This window comes from Coptis chinensis, chromosome 9, assembly GCF_015680905.1.
Source record: "Coptis chinensis isolate HL-2020 chromosome 9, ASM1568090v1, whole genome shotgun sequence".
In the NCBI taxonomy this organism is placed as follows: Eukaryota; Viridiplantae; Streptophyta; class Magnoliopsida; order Ranunculales; family Ranunculaceae; genus Coptis; species Coptis chinensis.
The window spans coordinates 66,269,421-66,295,967 of record NC_141464.1 but is presented as its reverse complement, the minus strand read 5'-3'; the positions used below and the strand labels follow the sequence as shown (position 1 = coordinate 66,295,967).

At 36.4% G+C, this 26,547-nt stretch overlaps 1 long non-coding RNA gene across 1 annotated transcript; it reads left to right on the top strand.

Annotated features, from left to right (window-relative positions):
- Positions 1 to 7,943: 7,943 nt before the first annotated feature.
- On the top strand, positions 7,944 to 22,643 carry LOC147477457 (uncharacterized). The gene is made up of 4 exons (XR_015207989.1): positions 7,944 to 8,111; positions 8,203 to 8,300; positions 22,082 to 22,124; positions 22,310 to 22,643. It is a non-coding gene; the product is annotated as an uncharacterized LOC147477457 (long non-coding RNA).
- Positions 22,644 to 26,547: the final 3,904 nt, after the last annotated feature.

Sequence of the window (26,547 nt, the reverse complement as noted above, 5' to 3'; positions counted from 1 at the left end):
CATCAACACATGCATGTCTGCCCTCAGACCAACTGTAGATCAATACATCCGCAGGCCGAAGTGTCGATCTTCCCTCATTCGAATCAGTGAGAAAATTCACGGGAGTTTCCTTCTTCACTTGTACCCAAGCCCTCCAAAATACATCACATAAAATATCTCTGACATGATCATGTCGGTATTTGAAACCTGGGAAATATCTATAATGTGCTTCATGGTCCCCGAAAGCATCTAGTCTACTATTTTTGCAAACAGGGCATAGACCACCATCATAGTACAAAGGAATCATGAGTTGGTACTGGAGAATAAAACGATACTCCACCGGCGACATACGCTGTCTAAGTCCCTCCATCAGAATAGCAAGTAGAAAATTATTTGCATGTTCTGACTGCAAGCATCCAATGACTGCTTTTGACGAGCAGATAACACAAACTCCCTCTCAAGACCAACAACAATCTTACCGTAAAACACTTCCGCCAAAACTTTTTATGGTTTTGAGGGGACGGTAGCATTCACAGCCAGAGAGTTAAAGTCAAAATTGGGTAGACAGAGACTCAATGCACTGCTAGCAACATCAAGAATCTCATCCAAAGGCACTGTGCCACAACTCCTAAGAATGTGGTTCTGAAGCTCAGAAGTCTGACAATGGGAGGACACAAAAGCAAAAGTAGAGACATCAGTGGCACAATAAATACCTAACCCACCCAGATGTAATGTGAGTGTCGATAGATGCCACTACACATCACTGAAGCCAGGAGAAACCACAATATCCTGGAGAACACTGCGAAGATGCCGATCAAAAGTCTTAGCTGCCTCTCTGAAAAGAGTTGGTGGACATGTACGAATTGCAAATACCAACTTAGAGAGCCCAACACAAGCTCGTAAGAGTGCTAACTCACATTGTGGATCTTCTAAAATAGCTAAACGGTCCATCAAACTCATAGCCTTTTCAACACGCTTGCTAGCAAGGCCCATGACAAAGGATGAATCAGTGCTGACCGCACCTCTAAACAACTTGACCCTTTGCTGAGGACGAGACAAATCTGAAGGAAAGAGACCAGGAGTGGAGCGACGTGTATCCAGTGATGGCCAAAATATCTCAGTTTTAGCCACATTAAGAACCAACCCGTAAGAAGGTCCTTCTTCCTGAATCATACCCAAAGCTGTCACCACATGTTATGTATCTCCGATCAGAGTCCCATCATCTAGGTACCAAGCCTGTAGTAATAACTGACAACTGGACTGGATCCGTAGAATCAGGGGATGCAACACTAGTGCAGAGAGAAGGGGACCCAAAGGATCGCCTTGTTGGACCCCAGTAGCAAACCATATGTAGCCGTTCCCCAAATATAACCTCGCAGGTTGACAATACAAGTACTCGGCCCAAGGGGCAATAGTTGGGCAATGGATACAAACATCTCTTAACATGGTAGTCTGATCAACCATGTTAAAAGTATTCTAAAAATCTACCAGTAGCATCGAAAGAGAGGTACTGTCACTGTTAGCATAAACTATACGGTTGACAGCGTGCAAAATCACTTCCGCTCCACCAGAAACACCAACCTCATACTGAAAATCCTGTAAGTACCCTACCATATCTTTGGAAACTCCTTTCATAGTAATCTTGGAGACCAAGCAGCGCCAAACCATGCCCACAGTTATAGGACGAATGCTATTATGTGGCTAAAGAAGTGGAGTAAGCAGAGCACTCGCTATGAATTCCACTAACGGTTGTGGACATCGTCAACTAACATTCGGTCACAACAAAGTAAGGATTAATTAAGTGTTTGTCTGATTTTACACTAAGAAGAATGATATATATGTAAACATACCTGGTGATCTCAACTGCATTTAGGGGACAAAGGCCAGCAATATATTGATCTCTAGCACTGATATTAGTACGACTTTTTAGTAGCTCCAATGATGATATATTCCTAATTTTTCAACTTGGTGCATATTATTCTCCTTTGTTGTGGATATGGATTAGTATTTCTAAGGTGAGCTCTGAAACGTCCAAATAATCTTAGAGAAATAATTTATTGAAGCTCATATGGACTGGAGAATAATCACATAATAATAAAAGTAGATAAGCTTAGACAAATATTGATTTGGAACTCGATATGATGATTGTTCTTTTGTTGAGTGAAACTTAGTTTAAGAGTTTATGACTATTTAGTACCATGTACTTTATTTTTTTTTCCTAAATGGTACCTGTACTTTGTTTCTCTCCTATTAGTATCACGAACTTTTAATTTGGTGCAATTTAGTACCTCCGTCTATTTTCCATCTCATTCCATCCAATTTGTCTAACGGGGACCTCATGTGTTTAACCACGTGACCTGGGTTTATCTAATTAGCACCTAAATAACTCAATTAGCCCAGATTATAAAAAAAAAAAAAAATTAGCCCAATTAGTTACGACAGACTTCAAAAGAGACTTAAAAAAAAACCAGAGTACCCAAAAAATTTGAAAAACACAGAAAGTGTGAACCCTAAAACTAAAATTGAATATCAAAGTGAAGACAAAGAATAAATTGAAGCTCTTTTAAGGAAGCTTGATTGTTGGGCTGTCACTGTAAGTGTTTTTATTATAATCAAAGTTATTCCCTTTGAGTCATCCCTTTTGTTTAGTTTATTTAGTTTGAAAAATTTGGGGATTGAAATTGTATATTGACTTTCATATACTTTTATTATAACGTAATAATTTATTGATAATTTTTTTTCGTTTGTGTGTATATAGTGGACAAGTTCAACTTAATATTACACCATGGTGGTTTGTTCTATTGGGAGCCAATATTGCATTATGAAGTTGGGTATAAGCAAGTGTACTATGGTATTGATTCTGCTGCTATGAACTTGTGTGATCTTCATGCTAAGGTTGCTCAATTGGGTTATATACTGAACTACAATTATTGGAAGCTATGTTATCATTATCCTGGGTTGTCTCTAGCAAAAGGTCTTAAATTAATCGGCAATGAAAGATCTATTTCTGAAATGTTAAAACAAGTTGCTGTGTATGGAAGCATTGATGTGTATGTTATCCATAAAGAAGAAGATTCAAAGTTTGAGTTTGAAGAGGAAAGGGGTGTTGATGACATCAGCGAAGCTGGAAGTTTAGACTTTGCCACTGATGATGAAGAATTGCTAGAGGTTAGGGTATCAAATGCACAGAGGAAGGCTAAGAAGTTGGCTTCGAAAAAACGTAAACAAATAGCTACTAAACCACCCACTGAATCAATCACTGAACCCCCTACTGAACCAATCACTGAACCACCTACTGAACTAATGACTAACCCATATAATGAAGTTGTGGATGTACCTATTTATCATGTTAATGATGGTTATGATACTGAGTATGCTGATAGTGATGATTATGACACTCCTGAGTCAGAATCAGATTATGAGTGTGACATTCATGTTGTCAATAGGGGGAACTCAAGAACTAATTACCCTGTTTACAATCCTCAATAGGACATGTTTACATTTGTACCTGAAGTACGTTAGGCTAAAGTTTACCTCTCCTCAACAGTTGAAGGAGTGTTTGAGCAACTATTCAGTTGCAAATGGTTTATCCATTTGGTATAAGAAGAATAAGGCAAGAGAACTTCTAGCTCTTTGTGCTCCAAAGTGTCCATGGAGCCTGTATGCAAGCTATATGCAAGATTTATCAACTTTTCAGATCAAGACATTAAGAAAGGTACACAAGTGTGGTAGAAACTACAGTGTTAAAATAGGGAATTCTAAGTGGCTTGCGAAGATGTATTACAATGAGATACTTGCTAATCCAACCTGGAAGCTTGCATACTTTAAAGCTGAAATCTTGAATAAGTTTGCATTAGAAGTAACGACAACACAATGTCTGAGAGCCAAGAGGAAAGTGTTAGGTGGCGTTGACAAGGGTTTAGAGCTTCATTATGCCAAGGTGTCTGACTATGCACATGAAATCTTAAGGTCTAATCCAGGTAGTACAGTGAAAATAGAAGTTGATAGACCTAACCCAGTACAGATGGAAGTGGATGCACCACTACCAATAGGTCATTTCCAGAGGATGTATGTTTGTTTTCATAGTTTGAAGTGATAGGGTTATATACTAAAAACATTACTTTTGTATTAACTCTAATTCTTTATATTTTGAATGAGAATCATAAGGGCAAATATTATGCATATTATATGTATTATTAGTTATATGCATGCATCTAATACTTTATGTTGTAGATGATATGGTGTGTGGTGACACATAGAAGATCATATCATCAGTACCTTATAAAGTATAAGTAAACGTTCACAACCTAGATGGATTTGGACAAACCATTGGTACGGTTGTAGTATAATCTGGTATTAGTCTATTTTGACTACAGGATTACACTAGTACACTTTGTGTGTATTGAATAGGACTAAGTGAGGTTGTTTCTCTTTATACTTACTATATAAGAGAACAAACACCTCTGTTATTATGGATGCTTGTCCTCTTAATCCGGATATAATAACGGGCACTTACGTGCATTGTACATTGCTTTAAATCATCAATGAGTGAGATTCATTTGTGAATCAACAAACTCGATGGATTGGGTAATGACATTGTATGTAAGGTGTGTTGTTGATTATAGAAGGAATTCGTGACCCGCAGAAGTCGGGTTGATGATGTCCCCTTGAGGAGCTCATAAAGATTGTCATGTAAACCCTGCAGGTGGATTTAATCCGACATGACAATGAGGTTGAGTGGTACTACTCAAGGACATAAGAAGTTGATTAATGTAGTTGTCAGTAACTTGACTTAATCAACGGGCATTCGATATCTTAAACACGGGGAGATCAACAAGCATATAATATGGAGCCCATAAATGTAACACGTAATTTAGGATTAGGGCGGTAGTCCAACAATGGCCTTTAGTGGAATAAGTCTTTTATTGACGGACTTGGGCCGTGTGTTCTGGGCGAACATGGAAAGCCCAAGCCCGTCAGGAGACCTAACCCTAATTTCTCCTCATGGTCCCTGTTGTAGCCTATAAATAGAAACCTCTTTCTCTGGCCGACATTACTAAGGTTTTCTCAAGAAAGGTTAGTTCCAAAATCGGTTCTGACCTTGTGACTGAAAGAGGCAAAGAGAGAAAGAAGGGGCTGGTAGATCGTTGCCCATGCAACGTCCATTATAAGGATAGGAATAAAACAGAAGATCAAGAGGTTGTTGATTTCGTAGATCTTGGATTCGCAGAAAAATCACAACTGATCTAAATGTATCAATTTCTAAACCAAACCGTGAACACCTTTATTCCGCTGCGCATGGTGTTTCTCGGTTTGTAGTCATTCAATGCAACCATAATGGTTCCTACAGATAACCATAACCATAACGGTTGTAACCATAATGGTCGTAGTCATTCGATGCAACCATAACCATAACGGTTGTAACCCAGTACAGATGGAAGTGGATGCACCACTACCAGTAGGTCATTTTCAAAGGATGTATGTTTGTTTTTATAGTTTGAAGAAGGGTTGGTTGGAAGGATGCAAACATGTATTAGGTTTAGATGGTTGTTTTTTGAAGGGATTTGTCAAGGGTGAGCTTCTGACTGCAGTAGGAAGGGATGTGAACAACCAAATGTTCTCTATTGCATGGGCACAAGTGGAGAGTGAGAACAAAGACTCTTGGTGTTGGTTCCTTGATAGATTGCTTAATGATTTTAATATTTTAGATGGGCAAGGGTGGACAATTATCACAGATCAATAGAAAGGACTTGTAGAGGCTTTTAATTTGTGCCTACCATTGGCTGAGCATAGGGCATGTGCTAGGCACATATATACAAATTTTAAGAAAAATTAATGTGGCCTGCAACTCAAACTTGCTTTTTGGAAGGCATGTAAAGCTAGTACACCTCAAGAATTTGATGCTGCTATGGAGGAGTTAAAGAAAGTGAACCAGGCAGCACATACATACTTGATGGATAAGAATCTAGTTGCATGGTCAATGGCCTTTTTTGCAACTCACTCTAGTTGTGAAGTTGTTGAGAACAACATGTGTGAAGTGTTTAATGGGACAATTGTTAAAGCTAGGAGTAAACCAATAATCTCTATGTTTGAGGAGATTAGAATGAAGTTGATGGAAAGAATGGTCAAAAAAGTAGATATGATACGAGGTTGGGAGGATACGATATGCCCTAGAACTAGAGAAAAGTTAGAGGCAAACAAGCTGGAATATAGGCACTGGAGGGTATTTTATTTTGGGAACCAATAGTTTGAAATCAAAAGGGATAAGATAGCTTATATAGTGGACATGAAACAGAAGACATGTACTTGTAGACTATGGGAACTCAATGGAATTCCTTGTTGTCATTCCATTGTTGCAATGTTTAACAGTGGAGATAAACCTGAGAAATATGTTGCACACTGGTATTCTGTTGAAAGCAATAAGAAGGCATACTTACACTTTCTCAGACCCATGAATGGTGAGAATCTTTGGATAAACACCAAGGTTGCAAAGTTTTTGCCACCTAAGAATAGGAAAATGCCAGGCAGGCCAAAGAAGCTGCGGAGGAAGGACTTCCATGAATCACCAAGTAAGAAAGCAGATGTTGTTAGTAGAAAAGGTAGAAAAATGACTTGTCAAAGATGTAAGAAGGTTGGCCACAACAGGAAAGGATGTAAGGAGATACTAAATGCACATGTAAGTCTCTTACTTAATTGAATTAAATTTTAGTTACTTAATTACTTTGAGTACTCACTAACTTTCATTACAGGAAACACTAGTACAAAAAAGGGTTTTTGTGACTGTTTTAAAATGCTATTTGTAACTATTCTGTTTGAAACAGTCACAAATGACAAAAAAGAGTTTTTGTGGCTGTTTTGAAATATTTTTTGTGACTCTCCACTCTAGAACTGTCACAAATCTTTTTTTTTTTCTAAAGAACAATATATGTGTGGAGAATTATTTGTGACTATTCCCCCACAACAGTTACATACTACTAGACTTTATGTGTGTGACGTATTAGATAAGGCAGAAGATCTATTTAATTTTGTGTACTCCTCGCGCACCACAACCCCACTAAAAAGTTACTGCTTAAACACATCCCACTTCCTTCAAACACTTCCAGGTACGTACTCCTCCGCACACAATTCAAATGTTCGATCTCCCACAACTAGGTTTCATTCTCTTCTCTCTCACTGCCGCTTTTCTTTCTAATTGTCGTCACTAATAATTAGATAATTATGGGAATTGGATTGTTAAAAGTTCAAAAAATTAAGTGACGGCAGACCAGCATCAAGGCTTCTGAATAAGTTCACGGCTTTCATTTAACACGAGCAAGCAAGCGTAGACTTCATCTCTCTCACCTTTACTCTCTCCCCCCAATCCTGCAAATGGAAAACCCTACAAACTCAAGCTCTCCCTTCCGAATCAGTTTCCTACAAGCTTATCTCTCTCATCTCTTCTGACAACAAATGAGTTTTCTATCTTCTATACGCCGTTTTGTTGCGAATTTCGAGCTTTGAGCAAAGTCGAAGATCTCTTCTACTTCCAAGGTTTTGTTGCGAATTTCGACCTTGATCAACGTCGAAGATCTCTTTTACTTCCAAGGTTCAAGCTTTTTCTCCCTTTTCATTTATTAAATAAAGTTGTCACTTATACCAAGTTTTGAACAGTAAAGGAGGAATTAGAGATTGGGTTGTTTGATTTGGTTAACTTAATTGATGTTTACATAAAATATCCAAATTGAAACCGCTTCCAATCTTGATAGGTTTTGTGGGAACTTTTCACAACTCTTTAGTGTGGGAAAGTTTTTTTTTTATTGTGTGTCCGTGGGGGATTAGAGTTATTGAGTGGGAAAAGTTCCTACTGAAATGAACTAGCCAATAGCATTTTGCTCACTCAAAAACCTCATTAAATCTGAACCATCAAAGTCCATACCCATTTCTATAGTCAGGATAACAAAACCCGCCTCTTTTTACCGCTACACGCTTTATCGATTTCATCCGTAAATACCTTTCCACTTTCGATGAAGAAGAGGTTCCGATATGGTGGGTGACAGAGTTTCTACAACCCCTTCTATTGTTTAGTGTTCAAAACCTGAAGGAGAAGAATATGAAGCTTATCATATTTGAACTCTTGCTTCTGTTCTTGGCAGGTCAGATTTTTTTGAAGGTTGGTTTTTTTGTTGCTTTTGCATTTTTGGTTGTTTAATTGATGACGGGCTATTTTTATTTTGGTTAAAATAGTGAGGAAGCTGCGAAAGATGCTATAATTTACAGTTATAAGGATGCTGTTAGTGGATTTTCTGCTAAGCTTACTCCTGAACAAGTTTATCATATCTCAAGTATGTTACTTTGTTTCTTTCTGTTTTGTAATTTTGATTAAAGCTTGGGATTGATATGGTTGTTGCAATTTGTGATTGAATTGAAGAGTTTAGGTTGTTTAAATAATGCTAGTTATACTGATATGTTGGATTGAGTTGTCTTTATTGGTCCATGAATTTGATGAAAATAGATTTGTTAGGGTGTCATTATAGGAGCTCATTCGAATATGAAAGTCATTAAGTTAAGGGGTCACATATAAGGAGAGAACAATTTCTTTAGTAAAAGGGAAGATCAGGTGGAGTAGTGCTTTAATATGTATGGTAAGGTGATGGCAACTTTAAAAATTAGAATTATTAGGTATGTATTTCCAAGGCGTATGTATACCAGTCATCAAGTAAGTGAATTGTGTTTCCATTTACATTGTCTTTTTCTGAACAGTAATAGCTAAGTCCATTATATTTTAATTTAATTGTTTGTGCTGGTATAAGCAATACCGTTTCTAATTAGGGGTGCAGATGGATAGCCGAATATCCGAATCCGATTCGTATTCGTATTCGAAAAATAGGATATTATCCGAAATTTTCGGATATCGGATTCGGATAAATTTTCACATCCGAACAGATTTCGGATACGGATACGGATGCTGGTACTATCCGTCGGATAATATCCGAATCCGATTTAATTAATATAAATATATTATTATATTAAAATTATAAAATATAAATACAAATTAGGGTTTTTTTTCTTTCTCAAAATCTCAAATACACAAACCTAATCTCAAGCTGCAACCCGCAACCACCACTCCTCTTCTCAAATCTCAAATTCTCAACGCACCACCAGGCACCACCGCTCCTCTTCTTCTTCTTCAAAGCACCACCACCACGCAAAGGTATGTCAAATTCTCAACATTCGTCTGTGTCTAAAGTCTAAACCCAATTTCATCTGTATTTTTGGGATTTTTTTCAAAGTGGTGCATATATTAACCTACTGACCTCGCTGACTCGCTCTTGCTTGTTTGTTTGTATTGTTTAAATTTTAAAACGAGCGTAACTTTTTTTTTTTCAAAAAACTTTATCGATTTTCACCAAAACACCATTAAGTACATCCTTGCACTATGTCATATGATTTCCTCAGCAAGAAGATTAGTGTCATCTAGTGTACTAGTGTTGTACTGTTGTCTAGTGTCTACTCATCTCAATGTTCTGTTTTACTTAGCTTGATGATTAAGAACGAACTTTCAAATGGTTTCATTTGTCAATGATGACAAGGTTCCCTTTTCGAACCTTGAGTTTGATAAGATTAATTAACCAAGAAGACCACCTTTAACCAAGGAAAGGTGACTCGACTTGATTGCAAATCTGCACTGCAACTGCCTTTAGCACTTAAGACCAAAAGAGCATATAAAAGAGACAAAATATACAGGGAGGAAGATTAATTTTAGTGATAAATGGGCAACGCCACTGTCATTAGCAATGTGAAAAGTTCAAAGATTGTAGAGACAAACTGTTTTAATCATGACTTTACAAACATTTCTTTTTTTTTATTTTTATTTTTTAGTTTCTCCTTACCCGTGAATCTTATATTTTTCATATGGAGTGGCTATACACTTTATAAGTAGTATTTGAGGTTTCTAGAGGGGCTAGAGGTTGCAGTTGGTGGCTGAACTTGTAGGTGTTCAGTGGAATGATATGGGGAATGGTTATGGTTTTAGAGTAGGAGGAGCAAGTTCCTTTATTGAGACATGAACAAACTGAATGGAGACAAGTAGTATAACTGAATTCCAGTTCTAAATATGTTTGTGGTGCTTTGCATATCTAGTTTCCCTACAATAATAATGTTTCTATTTATTGTATTATGTAGGTGGAAATGGCTACCCCAACCCCAAGCAGTGCTGCATCAGCTCCTTCACCTAGTGGTAGTGTGAGCCATACGCCTATCAACGAGCCTACGCCTATTGATGCCGATACTGCTGCTGCTGCTGCTAGTATATCGTCGGATGAAGAAACAACTCCTACTGAAAGTGCTGATCCATTGAAAGGTAAACGTTCAAAAGTGTGGCTAGAGTTTGAAATTAAAAAATTAGGAGATGGAACCTCTAAAGCTTATTGTAAACATTGCAAAAAGAGTTTTGATCCTAGTAGTAAGTTGGGTACTACGCATTTGAGAAATCATTTGAAAGCTTGCAAGATAAAGAAACATTCTACTTCGGGTCAAAAGCTTTTGTGTAATTCATTTAGCGCAAATGAAGCTCCAAAATTAGCAAGTTGGAAATACGACCCACATACAAGTAGACTTGACTTTGCACGCATGGTTGCTAGGCATGATTATCCTTTTCTTATGGCTGAGCATGAATACTTTAGAGTTTTCATAAATGGTATTTGTCCTATGTTCAAATGGGTCTCAAGAACCACTGTTCGAGAGGATGTCATGCAACTTTACAATGAGTCAAGAACTGAGTTACAAGATTTTTTTGATAAGTTGCCATCAAAAGTTAGTTTTACAATTATCAAAATATTGGTTATTGTTGTGTTACTTGTCATTATATTGATGATGAGTGGGTGTTGCGAAAAAAAATCATTGCTTATCTTACTGTCCCTACGCCACATAGTGGTGTTGTTCTTAGTGAGGTTATCAAGACTCAAGCGTTGGCATGGAATGTTGATAGAAAGTTATTTGCCATAACTGTTGATAATGTTTCTAACAATAATACTATGGTAGTGGAGCTCAAGGATTGGCTTAAGAGGAAAGAGGTTTTATGTCTTGATGGTAGTTTGTTTCATATAAGATGTAGTACCCATATTTTAAATCTTATTGTGCAAGATGGATTGAATGTGATTGCTCCTTTTATTGTTAAGATTCGAGAGAGTGCTAGGTATGACAAGAATTTTCAGAGTAGGCATGAAAAGTTTTTGAATGCATTAGCTCAGACAAGGTTAACTGGGAAAGGGGTTTCTATAGATGTTCCTACAAGATGGAACTCTACTTATGACATGCTCTGTAGTGCCATCCGAAAGTATAGAGCCTTTGAGCGCCAAGCGAGTTAGCTTCCGACTATAAGCATTTACCTTCTCCTGAAGAGTGGGAAATGGGAACTAAAATTTGTGAGTGTTTGAAAGTTTTCAATGATGCTACACTTCATTTCTCCGGCGTCCAATACCCAACTGCAAATTTGCATTTTAAATATGTTTGTGATATTCATCATGATATTCTTGAGTGGTTAGACTCTGATTTTTATTATATCCGTGATATGGCAAAGGCTATGAAAGAAAATTTTGATAAATATTGGAGCGAATGTAATTTATTGATGAGTTTTGGTGTCATACTTGATCCTTGCTATAAGATGGAGTTTATTGAGTATGCTTTTACTATGATTTATGGTAAGGAGTCTGAACAAGAAGAAAATGTGAAAAATTCTTTGAATGAGTTGTACACCATGTATGCAATGTCCGATTCTTCTATGGTTGATGTCGGATCATCTTCTAGTCTGTTGAATTCATTTTCTGGTGACCAAGGGAGTTCTAAGATGGATGAAGGTTTCCAAAATTTCACGAAACAACGTTCGGAAAGTTCAAAAGTTCCGAAAACAGAGTTGGAGAAGTATCTAGAAGAAGATTTATTCCCATTTGATGCTAATGGGAAAGGTTGTGAAATATTGGTTTGGTGGAAAAACAATGGTCCGAAGTTTTCTATATTAGCAAGGATGGCACGTGACATTCTAGCAGTTCCTGTGTCGAGTGTTGCTTCAGAATCTGTATTTAGTTCCGGTGGTAGAATAATTACTGACTCTCGTTCATCATTGGGTGTTGATTTTGTGGAGGCGTTAGTATGTTTGAAGGATTGGTTGCCTAAACTTAATGGTAACTTCTTTCTCTTGAACTTTATATATATATATAGGTAACTTCTTTCTCTTGAACTTTATATATATATATAGGTAACTTCTTTCTCTTGAACTTTATATATATATAGGGGCTGGCTACCTTGACAGCTTAAAATGACAGCCCATCTTAACAGCTCATCACGTCCATTCGATTATACCCAATCCAATGTCCAGATCTTGCGCTAATTTCACAAAGCAAATATGAGAGGGTACAATAGTCATTTTATTTTTCTTTCACAAATTAGATTAGAAAATTGGGTAAAAACTTACGCCTCTTTCTTCTTCCTCATCCTCTTTCTCTCTCCTTACTATAGGGACACCCACCACCAAGTTTTCAGAGAAACCCACCACCACGTTTTTTCATGAAAACTCTGTTTGGAAACTCAATGGAACCGGTTAACCCACAATCAAATCTTAAGAATCAAAAGAAAAATATAATTAAAACCCAACTCAATCAAGTTTGAAGAACTCATTTGAAAATTGATTACCTCCTGCTCAACAATAGAATCAAACAGATACAAAAACTCACCGAGATTCTCAACTCAACCATATCTTTAATTCCTTCCAATGGTTTACATAAAAAAATGTGTCATAACTGTATAAGGTATTTCTTTATCAATGATTCAATGGAAGTCAAAGAATTCACTTCAACAGATAACCGGATAACCCACTTCATATTTATGCGGATAACTCTAAGGTAAATTAAACCCATCTCCAAATTGAAGAATTATACACAAATCAATACCCAACTATGAAGTTTTGTGTAGAGATGACTTTTGTTAGGAGGAAGAAGAATGGGGTCGTGGTTTTTTTGTGGATCTATTTTTTTTTTGTGAATAGAAAGTCAAATGACCATTGTACCCTCTCTTATTTGGGGTATGAACAATATGAGCTATGAACAGTCGTTGTTCATATGAACATTTATTGTTCATACCTATTAAATGTTCATACCTCACTATATAAGCTGTGTACAACACTATATAACTGAGAAAGTTTATCACCGATGAGCCCCCATTGAATTTACCTTTTCGATCAGTCAAAAACCGTGTTCAATCAGTTGAAGTCAACAAAGTCAATCATACTGCCGTATGTTGTTAAAATTGATTAAGATTAGTGGAGTGGTCAATTGGGATATTTGAACAATTGAACTGATGAGTTATTTGATTTGAAAAAGCATTCCGTTTTTTTCTTGTAGAAAATTTTGATAGGGGAAAATATTGATTTTTCATATAACAAATTTTGCCAAAAGAAATTATATGGGGAGTACTTTGACTACTTTCCGTCAGGAAATGTATGTTTTCATGAGAAAATTTTCTGAGCAATCAAATACGTATATTGTAGACTTAAATCTACAAATTATATCATTGGAGGAAATTTGAAGTGTTACACCACCATGATCAAACACAACAATAGTAAGAGAGTGGAAATAAATTAGCATTCTTCTAATTCACACAGACACACACATACCCCCATAAATACAATTTACGATTGGGAGGTGTTTATGACGTACTTGTGAGAATGTTTGCGTGTGCTCAGGATGAAATCATAAATCCAAGGAAGTAGACGAAATTGAAACTGTATTAACCACCAAACTTTAACAGAAAAACATGCTGGCACATCGCGTATGCTAATTTGGAAAACAAAACTATATATATTCTGATCCGCTGGTTGAGCTTTAGTTGTCTATAAAATGTCACAATTCAGATGATGGGCCGCTCATTCTTGGCTCGAGCAAGTTCATTTGTGCTGTAATATGGGTCGAATCTGAACATGCTGAAATTTGACTTCCGACAAAGTATTAGTGAACTTCGAGCTACTCGAGGTTCTACTTCGCTTCTAGCTCCCTCAAGCTTGTTTCATGTTGCAATTTGAGTGAGCTTAAATAACTTTTTTTTTTATGGGAATTAAGAAAAAGCAATGTTTGATTAAGAAAATCTAGCCATTTCTTGGTTTGTATTTTGTTACCTGTTTTTAATAGCTTCAAGTATTTGATCAAGGTGTGTTAGTGTATACATTGAAAGCTTTGTAAACTTAAAGCTTTGTTATCAGCAATGTAAAAAATAATTCAATGCTATGCTATTGTTTAAATGGGTTCATTCATTATTGTTGTATTTGAATGCCAAGTGGATACAGAAACAGTTCTTTGTGGACTATGAACAATTTGTGGACTATGAACAAAGAATGTTCATAGCTCATGACTATGAACAATCAATGTTCATAGTCCAATTGTTCATAGTCACAAAGCCCACAATCTACTCACCGAAAATAACAACTGAAAAGTAAAACCCAAATAGGCTCCCGCCCTCTTATAGTGCTTGGGATATAGGCTCACGCCCCTAAACCCAAATAGGCGCCCGCCCTCTTATAGTGTCTGGGATATAGGCGCACCCCTAAACCTAAATAGGCACCCGCTCTCTTATAGTGCCTGGGATATAGGCGCATGCTGACAATATTGCACCAACTCATTTTTTGAATGATATGAACAAAGAATGTTTATAGCTCATGACTATGAACAATCATTGTTCATAGTCCAATTGTGATATGAACAAAGAATGTTCATTGCTCATGACTATGAACATTGATTGTTCATAGTACAGTATGGACTATGAACAATTACTGTTCATAGTTCAATTGTGATAAAAACAAGGGTCCGGTTCCTGGGACTCAATTTTATTTGACTCAAGTTTAACTCAATTTTTGGACTCTTGGATTATCTTAATCTAACGGTACAAAATTTCCAGATGATAGGCATTTAAAAGATGACGTCATGTAGGCCCCTTATCATTTCATTACGTTCGTGCTCGCCAAAAATCAACAACTCTTTTCACCCTCACTCTAAAGGCTCCTTTGGTTTCTTGAGAAAAAAAAATCGTTTCATGATTTAACAAAAAAAAAAAATATCACTAACAACGTGTGATGATAATCAATCTGCCGACCTTCCTTGAAACAAAGACCATCGGAACCTATCCTCGTAGCTCGTTCTAATCCAGCAAAATCTACCAAATAAAGCTTTGCACAAAGATACTCTTCACTCATAGCAAGAGCAATTACTTCGATACACATTTCTTCTTAGTCTGAAGAATAGGAAAAAATGTCATAGCAAGAGCAATTACTTTTCTACTGTGCCTAAACAAAAGAAAAATGGTGCTAACCTCGACTGATTGTTCATATTTGTGCTCCCTGTTGCCCGGCTAAATGAGCCTTGTTCCAGACATGCAGCTCAACTGCAACTTATCCACACTCACTACAGTAAAGCTTAAGATTATTCCAGCTCAACTGCCCAGGCTCATTTAGTGCTGGATACCCAATTAGCTTCATCAACAAACTAAAGTTACATACTTCATTTTCTTTCAAGACACTTGAGCAAGCATTGTTGGGATTCTAGCTATAATGGAGGATCTCGCTCTAATTCGTACTTGAACTAACACAAATGTGTCATTTTGGGAACATGGGTTTCTTTAGTTTTAGCTCACTGACTGCTATACTAAATATATTCCAGCAAGAATAATTAGATTAAAGGTTTGTACTCTTTTTCAGTCTGCTAACATTAAACTTCAGTTCATCATATAGTTTTTATTGCCTTTTATGTTTTTTGTTTTTATCTATCTAAAATTCTGAAGCTCAAGCACTACAAGAGCTAATTATTTATTTCCAAGTAATGCATGTAGTGGAAAACACATGAACTAAAGAGGGTCTCTTGTAATTTAGCACATTATTATCTCCATACTCATAAATCAAGCTCACTGTACTTGAATAACTTCCAAAGCATTAACCACTCTTATTGTTCTGGAGTTTACTAATTTTGAGGAAATTTAAGGTTAGGGTTGTTGTCTGCTTCGAGTTAAATTAATGGTATTTGAACGCAGCTTTGGCAGTTGATAGCATGTTTGCTTCACTTCCTCAATCATGTTTTTTTGTTAAATCATGAAATGATTTTTTTTTTCTCGAGGAATCAATGGAGCCTTGAGAGTGACGAGTGAGGGTGAGAAGAGTTTTTGAGTTTTGGCGATGACTAACGGAGGACCTACATGATGTCATCCTTTAAATGTCTATCATATGGAAATTTTGTACCGTTAGATTAAGATGATCCAAGAGTCCGAAAATTGAGTTAAACTTGAGTGAAATAAAGTTGAGTCCCAGGAACCGGACCCTAAAAACAAAGAATGTTCATAGCTCATGACTATGAACATTGATTGTTCATAATACAGTATGGACTATGAACACTCATTGTTCATAGCTCATACAATTGGGACAACAATTTTACTAATATACTGAAAGGAAATAACTAAACCAGATAAAGAACTCTTACAATTGTGACATCTTCTGGTTTCTTCTCTGAAAAAAGAGTATGGACAAATATGTTCAATGAACGATTATTCTGCACCAATTTAATTTGCAGATATTTTAACTTTTGAACTCACTACATAACATGGAAAACTCTGAGCACAAACCGAAAAATAATTATAGTCTACAAACCATATCAGTATCATGGGCAAGATCAACATTTGAATTCAGTTCCACACCAAATGATTTGGATGCGTTCCTTGACAAGGAATTCGTAAAAGGTTCTTAATTTTTCCTTGTGAAATATTTTCCGGAATTGCTAGGTTTTAGACTCCCACCAAATCTTGAGATACCACATCCGCCTGTCCAAATTCAGCTACCTAAGCAACAATGTACATCCTCAAAAACCGAAATTTCTCAAAATTGTGTCTACCCGTTCCAGATCAGATGTTTCAAAATTGGGAAGTCCCATTTCTTCCACAGCTACAAGGAAATTCCTCACATTCTCAAAATACTGATATGCAGACAAAGCTGCTCCATCAGGAACAACAATCGAATCACTCGGACTTTCTACAACCTAGGATCAGCTGCCTCATACCATTTTTCTAGTATCAATTATCCGACATAAAAAAAAAAACCAAAATCATTGGTGTAAGCTCTCAAAAAATTGGATAGTTTTATAATTCTTACAATTAGAAAAAAAAACACCCAAAAAAACAAGACAGTAAGAACATAACCAACGGTCCTTCCACACTCAACAAGCATGTCATTCCACATTCTTGTTTTTTTAATTTTTCGGACAATTTCGAGTCGTGGCTTAGCAATCTTATTACAAGATTTACACATTCTTCCCCGATTCTCTAAGGCTTCCTCCCTGGGCCTTTCATTCTCTCCGTTTTTTTCTTCCTCCCCTTCGTTTGAGAAATGTTGGGATTTAAAACCAAGAGCTGAAAAGAAGATTTAAGAGTTAAAATCAAATAGGATTTTTACCATTACAAAGATAAAAAAAAAAAAAACAAACTAAATAAATTACCTGTGAGGTATCAACTATAAGCTCTTCAACTGGAGGTGCTTCATTATTCATTGCATCTGTTTTGTTGATAGTTTCCTTGAGCTCCGAAACTCCAATAGACATTTCACTCATCTTCTGAATAAAATATGCATATGTCTCAACACTAGTTGATGCATCATAAGCCAATTGAGTAGCAACCTTGATACAATGGGCAACTCTTAATGGCTCATGGTTTTCATGACTGGCCACTAGTCCACCATCAAACACCGCTCTGTATGTGTTTGCCTTTTGCGTCCACCGTTTCAAAATAAAATGATCTGGAATCTCTTCGATGTCATAACGCTGAAAAAGCTTTAAAATGTGAGCACAAAGTAATCCTTCGAACTGAAAATTCTTACATTCACAAACCCCTCCAAAGTTCCTCTATTAAAAGTCACTTTCCAAATTGAAGTTTGCTTAATGTCTCTTGTCTTCACCGTATAAATTCCTATTCCATGTATGTCTATCTCTTCTCCAACAATTCTATACTTCATCTTAGCCTTTTCTAAATGTTTCTTGAATTTATTGAAAGCACTAATGGTATAAACTTTACCTGCATGCTTGAGGAGGAAAGCATCCTTAGCCACAATGCGAGAAGTATGTTCGGTACGGTAATCAGATTCCCTTTCATTCCTGGCTATCGATTCCAAAGACCTCTCATTACCATGGACAAATTCCATAAGTGTAGTCGTCGAACTAACAAATTGATCATAATGAGAATTCATTGATTCACTTCGCCCAGTCGTATGCATACCAGCAAAAAAAATGTCATTGTGATAAGCCGGAACCCAAGACGTACGGTTTTTATATATTTCTGTCAACCAAGTATTTTCAGTCAAGTTATACTTCAACAGTAGTGCAGACCACCTGCTTTCAAAATCAACAATCCTATATGACTTCCAAATAATATATGTAAGCTCTGAACACAAAGCATCGAGCCTATGGTAGACAAATGACAACTTCTCTGAAAATTTCTGCATAATGTGCCAAAGACAAAATCGATGTCGAATAGTAGGGAAAACTCTTCTAACTGCTGCAGTCATCGCTAAATCTTGGTCAGTAAGTATTGAAGTTGGTGGACGACCACCCATAGCTGCAAGCCATGTCTGAAACAACCACACAAATGTCTCTTCTGTCTCATCAAGTAGCAGGGCACAACCAAACTGAATGGACTGCATGTGGTGGTTGACTCCAGTAAAAGGGGCAAACGGCATACCGTAAACATTAGTTCTATATGTTGTATCAAAAGATACGACATCCCCAAAGTACTCATATTGGACACGGGACCTTCCATCAACCCAAAAGAAATTTACTACTACACCTTTTGTATCTAATTGAACGGCATAGTGGAACTGAGGATTTTCAGCACTCTTCTGCCTAAAATAGTGAAGCACGGCTATTGCATCATTATCTTTATGCATTTTTCTCGTCAAACCATAATGGTGGTTCCAACAATGCTTTCTCCGAAACCCAATCTCATCCCCATGGAAAACGTCTGCCACTTTCCCTACATGTATACCGTTGTCATGAAAAACCTCTGTCAAACTCTTTGCAACTTCAGGCATATTTTTGTTACCTTTCATATCTTGTCTCTTTGATGGAGTGACGAAACCATGGCTATGGCGATTTTCAGCCAAACTCACATCATATATATCTTCAACTTTTCTTTTTGTAACTCGCATTCTAGCTTGGCAACCACATCTAATAGTCGAAGTACTTCTCGAACTACACCTTCAATTTCTTCTTTCTTGTTATGGACCCCTCGGCGTGAGCAAACCAATAGACAACTAGAAGGCAATTCCACACCCGTTTGTTTTTATCCGTAGTCCCAACACCGAATCTCAAATCCCTCCCCGTTTAGCAAACTCTCTCAGTAAGTCTTTGCTTCATCAACACTATTAAATTTCATACCTAAGTGTGGAGCAACTAATTTATTAACGCCATTACTTTGAGAATCAAGACAACAAGAAGAAGTGCCAACAAAGCTCTAACATTTTCTTCCATTTCTAGCAAAAAGAAACAGAGAAAATATCAAATGACGCAAAATAGATATTAATGACTCCCATATATTAAATTGACAATTTTAACGTCTATTGTAATTAGCAAAAAACGATTATGGTATAAAAGAGGGCTATAGAGCAATTTTTCGAGAACAAACAACTAAGAATTCTAATTCGAAAAGAAAGCACTTAAGTTCAAAAGGACAATATCAAAGCAAAGAATATTAACTTCTTACAAATCGGAAAAACCAAAAGAATGATAAAATAAGATTAACTTACCTTGGTTTACAGAGATGGCTAATTCCAAAAAAATAGTATAGTGATTTTTTGTGAAAAAGAAAGATAATGAGCTCTAATTGAATAGTCGGGTGATCTTTTGTGAAGAAGAAACCGGCGTGGGTTTCTCTGTAGAGAGTGAGTGAGGAAGAGAGAAGAAGAAGAAGTCTCAGGGTGTTTTGTTGGGTTTTTTGTTTTTTTTATGAATAGAAAATCAAAATGACCATTATACCCACCCTGAATTCTTTGTTTGATAAGGAATAGTTCTTGGACGTTGGATGGGTTGTGATCAAACGGACGTGGACGAAGATAAGATATAAGTGTCAATTGATCAAGGTAGCTAGATTATATATATATATATATATATATATATATATATATATATATATATATATATATATATATAATATATATTCAAGAATTACATTGTCTAACTTTCTTTATATCTTAATTCATTTATGCATTAGTACCGATTGTTGTTGGCTTGGATGCTTGACTTGTGATAGAACAACTCTTAGTCTCGACACTATGAAACAAGGTAAGAATAAGACTAGTAAGGTTAATTTATATTTTGTCTACCTTTTTAAGTAATTAGTGATACATATGTTTCTTTATGTTTTCGTGAAGTATTTAATTATTTATTTTCAAATATAATATCTAAATGAGTTGGTTGTGATTTTATTTATATCTCTATGCAGGTGTTAATGTGTTAATTGATTGGAACCGTTTTGGATGCGAAAAGTGTTGTATGGGCAGGGGCCAGATTTCTATGTTTATGTAATAGAGATGATCTCTAGTTTGTAATCAATTTCTATGTTTGTAATAGGTTATGAGTGTATTTTCTTAAGTTAGAAGTATTTTCTTAATTAAGAGGTTGAACTGTTGAAGTTTGTTTAACATGTTGATTTTGTGAATGAACTCAATGAAGCATGAACTGATGAACTGCTATGTTAATGTTAATTTAGTGTTTAACAGATTGATTTTGTTGAATAAGGTACTGCCACAGCTTTTGACAGGTGGTTTGTTTAACAGGTTAATTTAGAACATGATTTGGACTGTACCAGGTGATAAGGTACATGAAATCATGAAAGCCCATCACGAAATCATGAAAGCCCATGTTTTGTGATCGGATCGGATATTATCCGATATCTGAATCGGATATCGGATATCGGATTCGAATATTATTTTATACATCCGGTCGGATTCGGATGTAGGCATATCTGAATCCGAAACTATCCGTCTGCAACCCTATTTCTAATATTAATTTTATAAGAAATTTGTATATTAGACATTAGAATATATGGAGATGGTGTTTTGCGAAATATATTATTTCACATTAAGTTGATTATTAATTATTAGCTTATATATATACAAGTTATTATGATCGAACAAATCGTCGGTGATGCGGGTCGACCACCACCGTGCATTGCCCGCCACAATAAAAGCTGCTATCGGTATGATAAGGCCGTGTCAAGACATATCAACAGGCCGCGTCAGGCCACATTACCAGGTCATACAAGCCACTTGCCAGGCCAACACCAGGCCGTATTAGGCCATGTCAGGTTACATCCAAGTCACTTATATGCCATATCACTAGGGCCAACGCTAAGCCTGGTGTCATAAAAATTATTTGTGGCGCCAAATAGGCGTCACAAAAAAGCTGTTATGGTGTAGTGATTAAAATAGTCAACATCTTGCATCTTAGCTAACACAAAACATTAAGATAGTCTCGCCATTATGGATTCCAATTAGGTCACCATAACCTGTTCCATTTTAGTTCATATATTCGACTGCATTTATTTTCATAGTGCCTGCAGGTGGTTTGTTCCATGTACATTGTGTTGGGAGATAATAATGTTTCTTGCAGCACTGGTACGAGTTGGTTCCTGTATAGCTTTTTGTAAGAATGTCAGTACACACTACATCAACACTATGTCCCCCTTCTTCAAACAGTCAGCAGTTCCTTTCATTCCATATATTATACACTCGCAAACACCATGTGATCTCAGAATCTGCTTAGCTTGAGTTTCCTTGTTGCCCTAAGTAGCCAAAACGTTAAAGTTATTAGAGTTCATTACTGTTGCAATATGTCCCATGGCTCTCTTTATCCCTGACCACACTTGTTTAGTAAATCTTAAGACACCCATTATGATTTTTGGTGTTCGGTTGGTTTTTGTCGCAACACGTTTTCATTATGACTTAGGTGGTGAGTTCATTGTTGCAATATTAAATTTTCTATCTTGCGATAACTAGGCTATGAATGATTTTTTATTTGTTCATGTTTTTCGCCTCATTGACATGGTGCTTTTTCAGGATGAGAACCGTTATAATACTTGTGGCCGGTGACTTGCTGAAGGTATATTTTATTTAACCTTTTCTTAGTCCATTGAAATTATTCATTGTTTTCTTTATATTTTGAAATTCACACTTGTGAATCTGTTTGATTCAAACAAGAATCTTATAAAATGGTTCAAGGTATTGCCTTGTAATTTCTACACTATAGAAGTTTTGATTTGCGCTCACTAATTGTTTTACTTACAGGAGGGATTGAATATCATAAGCGAGTTGTGGAGGGAGCTATACTAAGAGTAGTCCCCACCTTGTGAGGTACTCTAGAGTATTATAGTCGTGTTAGAAGTGTACTACGCTGAGAAGCAAGTATACGAGTTTGTTGGCTTCATCCAAGAACGTGTTGAGGACTATGCTCAAAATGAACGATAAGTGTGTTTAAATTCATGTGACGACTCCGGTGGGCTAGGATGATTTATTTTTTTAACTATTGAGATGTTTTATTTTGATTTTTATTTAAATACATGTAACAATTATCTAAGTCTAATTTGGATTTGATTGGTTCAATTGAATTAGTATTTGTGAATGATATTTGGAAATTTAATAGATTATGTTTGTTAAGAATTTTTTTAAGGTGTATAAACATTCAGCAGAGATATGGAGTGCAGAACCAATTCACTGAATTTCTGTTTTTTTTTGTAAAAATTGGAGTGCAGAACAAATTTAGTGAATTTTTTTTTTTTTTTTGTAAAATTTTTAACCATTTGTCACGGTTTTGTGAAAACGGGTATAAAAGGGTTACTTTTGATGACGGTTATGCATAACATTTATCACTATTCAGTAAAAACAGTCACTAAAAGGTGGTTATATTATGACTGTTTCTAACTTTTTTGTGATTGTTCTTCAAAGAGTGTTTGTGACGGTTTTGGGAAAAAAAATGACTCTCACTTGGTCACGGTTTTGGGGAAAAAAAACAGTGACAAGAGACTTTTTGTCACTGTTTTTAACAGTGATATAAAATATTTTTTCTTGTAGTGAAAACCAAGTGAATGATGATACTCCAATGAATGAAGAAATGACTGGTAATTACATGAATGTGGAAATGAATGATGTCATACATGAGATTGTAAGTATTCCCTAAAGGAAAGCCAAAGCCAAAGAAAGATAATGTTGTTAAAGAAATACCCCCAGAACATGTAAGTATTCATTTTTAAAATTTATTTTATGTTGTTTGAAGGTCTATTAAGAAAACCAAAACATGTAAGCTATTTAACTTCTTCATTTTAACAGGTGAGCAAGTACAAGAATCCAATTGTACCAAGTGGTGTTTTAAACTTAGTTGGTCCAAATGGTGCCATATTCACAAAGGTAATTGTTTGTGTATGTTCTTTTGTGTACATTTATATTTATAGCTAAGTTAACTTCTTCTTTATTTATGTTCATAGCTTCCTGGTAAAAAAAGAGGTAGATGGAGTGCTCCACTTGATCCAGCTGCTTCAACAGATGTTGAGCACTCAGCTCCTAGTAACACTGCATCCATGCCAACAACAGTTGATCCAATGCCATCAGTAGCATCCATACCAGCAGCAGCAACATCCAGCAACAAACATGCCAGCAACAACATCCATACCACCACCAGCAACAACATGCCAGCAGCATCCAACCTGCAGCAAACATGTCCTAGTAACAATGCATCCATGCCAGCAGTAGTTGATCCAATGCCAGCAGTAGCATCCATACTAGTAGCAGCAGCATCCATGCCAGCAGCAATTGATCCAGTGGATACCCAAACTAATGCATCATCAACAAGTTCTGTCAGACCAGAAATGGCTCAACCTGTAACTCAGACAAGGTCAATGGCTAGACAGACCAGAAATACCACAACTACAAAGAAAATAACTCCAAAGAAGATAGCTGGTGGACCTGCAAGTCAGACAAAGTCAATGGCTAGAGGACCTGCAACTTAAACAAGGTCAATGGCTAAAGGGAATGCCAAAAGATGGCATATTTAGTTGAGTACTCGACTGTGTTTTGAGTACATCAGTAGATCGAGTCATTGCAACTCTATGTTTTTTTTTTTGTGTTCAACAACTCGACTATTTTTTGTGTATGGATTATGTTGGAGCTTTAATAGTTAGTTTTGTGTATTGTGTGGTTTTTTTTTATTAGTTAGTTTTTTAGGGAAGTGTACTCTTGAGGGAATGTGTATTTTTTTGTCAATGTATGATCCTATCAGTTTTTGAGGGAACTAAACTCTGTTTCATTTTTTTATTAGTTTTATGTCAGAAGGGCTTAAGTTTTTATGTGAAACAAGGGATTCATTCAGTTTTATTAGTTATAGTTGTGAAACAAGGGCTGTGAAAACTCTGACCGATGTGTTTGGCCTGTTAGAACTCACAGGCTAAAACTCTGACAGGGTTCAGTTTTTATGTGAAAGAGTAGGGCGTTAGTTCTGTGAAAAAAAAGGGTTAAGTTTTGGGTTGGGATTTGGTGATGTGTTTGGGCTGCCAGAAGCACAAACTCTGACAGGGTATTTATCTTGAAGTTTCGGTGATATGTTTGGGCTGTCAGTTTTGGGTTGGGATTTTGGTGGTGTGTTTGGGCTGTCAGAAACACAAACTCTGAGAGGGTATATATCTTGAAGTTTCGGTGATATGTTTGGGCTGTCAGTTTTGGGTTGGGATTTTGGTTATGTGTTTGGGCTGTCAGAAGCACAACTTTGACAGGGTATGTATCTCTTGAAGTTTCGATGATATATATGTTTGGGCTGTCAGAAGCACAAACTCTGACAGGGTATGTATCTCTTGAAGTTTCGGTGATATGTTTGGGTTGTCAGTTTTGGGTCAGGATTTTGGTGATGTGTTTGGGCTGTCAGAACTTTAGGCTGTCAAAAGCTAAAACTTTGACGGGGTATCTCTATAAGGTTTGAGGCATTAATCCATGCCAGTCTACAAGAAGCCACTCATGCCAATCCACATTCCATATCTTCTCTGCAAGTCTTGTCTGAATAGCTAAAAGCTAAAACTCTGCAAGCTAAAAATCAACAGTAAAATGTATAATAAGAAACTAGTCTAAACTCAACACAGAACTGTCAAATTACATGCCTTATAGAGAATCCTTTAGCTAAGAAACTAGTCTTACATGCCTTACAAACCACAAAAACATCTGTCATATTACATGCCGTACAAACAACAAAACTCCAACAGATTACATGTCCATTACAAAGCTAAAACTCTAACAAATTACATGTCGACTCATTACATGTCCATTACAAAGCTAAAACTCTGACAGAAGTTAAAGAATAAGTTGACAGAGTTTTGCATTCCAAATTACATGTTCATCCATTGATATTTAGTTTAGAAAATTCTGACAGGGTCATTTTTAGGGTAACAATGGGTTCTACAACCAAAGTAGTTGTCTTCTTTCTTGCCTCCGCCAATAATGCATCATGAAGCCATTCAAATTCCCCACAACTTTTGCATTTCAAGTACTTTTTTCCAACATTTAATCCATACTTTGTAATCTTAACAGTCCTCCTTCCCCTACAATCATTTCTATTGCATTCGCAGTCTACCCAAGGGCAATCAGACATCCAATGGCCTGCCTGACCACACTTAAAGCATTCATTTGTTGACGTGCTTGATCCAATCCCAGAAAGTTTTTCATAAACTGCTTCATCCAACCATTGCAAATAACTTCGACATGTAGCATGCTGACACTTCAAGTATCTCCTTCCTAGATTGCGAGCTGTTTGTGATATGCCAACAATCGGATACCATCACATGTAACTTCTTTACATGGAGAGTATAGAAATTGGCACTCAGTAGCTGAGTGTCCAACTTGATCACAAATCTAACATTCAACCTATGAACAAAACATGTACTAACATCAAAATTTGAAACTCATGAAGATATGGCCTATTACATATGCATAAACAATTTAGCCATAGTCTAATAGCATATGTACAAACATAAAAACCATACTCAACACATAAAAATTCATCAAGAAGCATAGGTAGTACAAACAACTATACTCAATAATAGAATCTTGCATTAGGGTATCTTCATCTCACATATCCCAACATCAGGACCAAAGAAAACCCAAGAAATAAAGACCAACATCAATTATTTTAATTTTTCTTCTTCATTGAATTCTTGAAATCTTCATAGCTCTGAGGACACATCAGAGCTTGCACCACCAGTCTAGGTTGAGTTGAACATTGGCTTCTCTCCCTAGCTATAACCTAGCTTGTTCAAATTCCCAACACTGCTGCATAAGCTACTCCTCCTCACACTACTAAAAGAAGAGCTTTTTGTGTCACTTTTTTTTTTATGTCTCGTGTCACTTACTAGAAAAAAGTGACACATACACTTTTGATGTGTCACTTTTCTATGGAATGAGGGCTGATGTGTCGCTTCTAGGAAAAATGACCCAGGTAATTTTTTTTTGTGTCATATTATTTGAAAGTGACACTATTGGCTTGCCTTGTT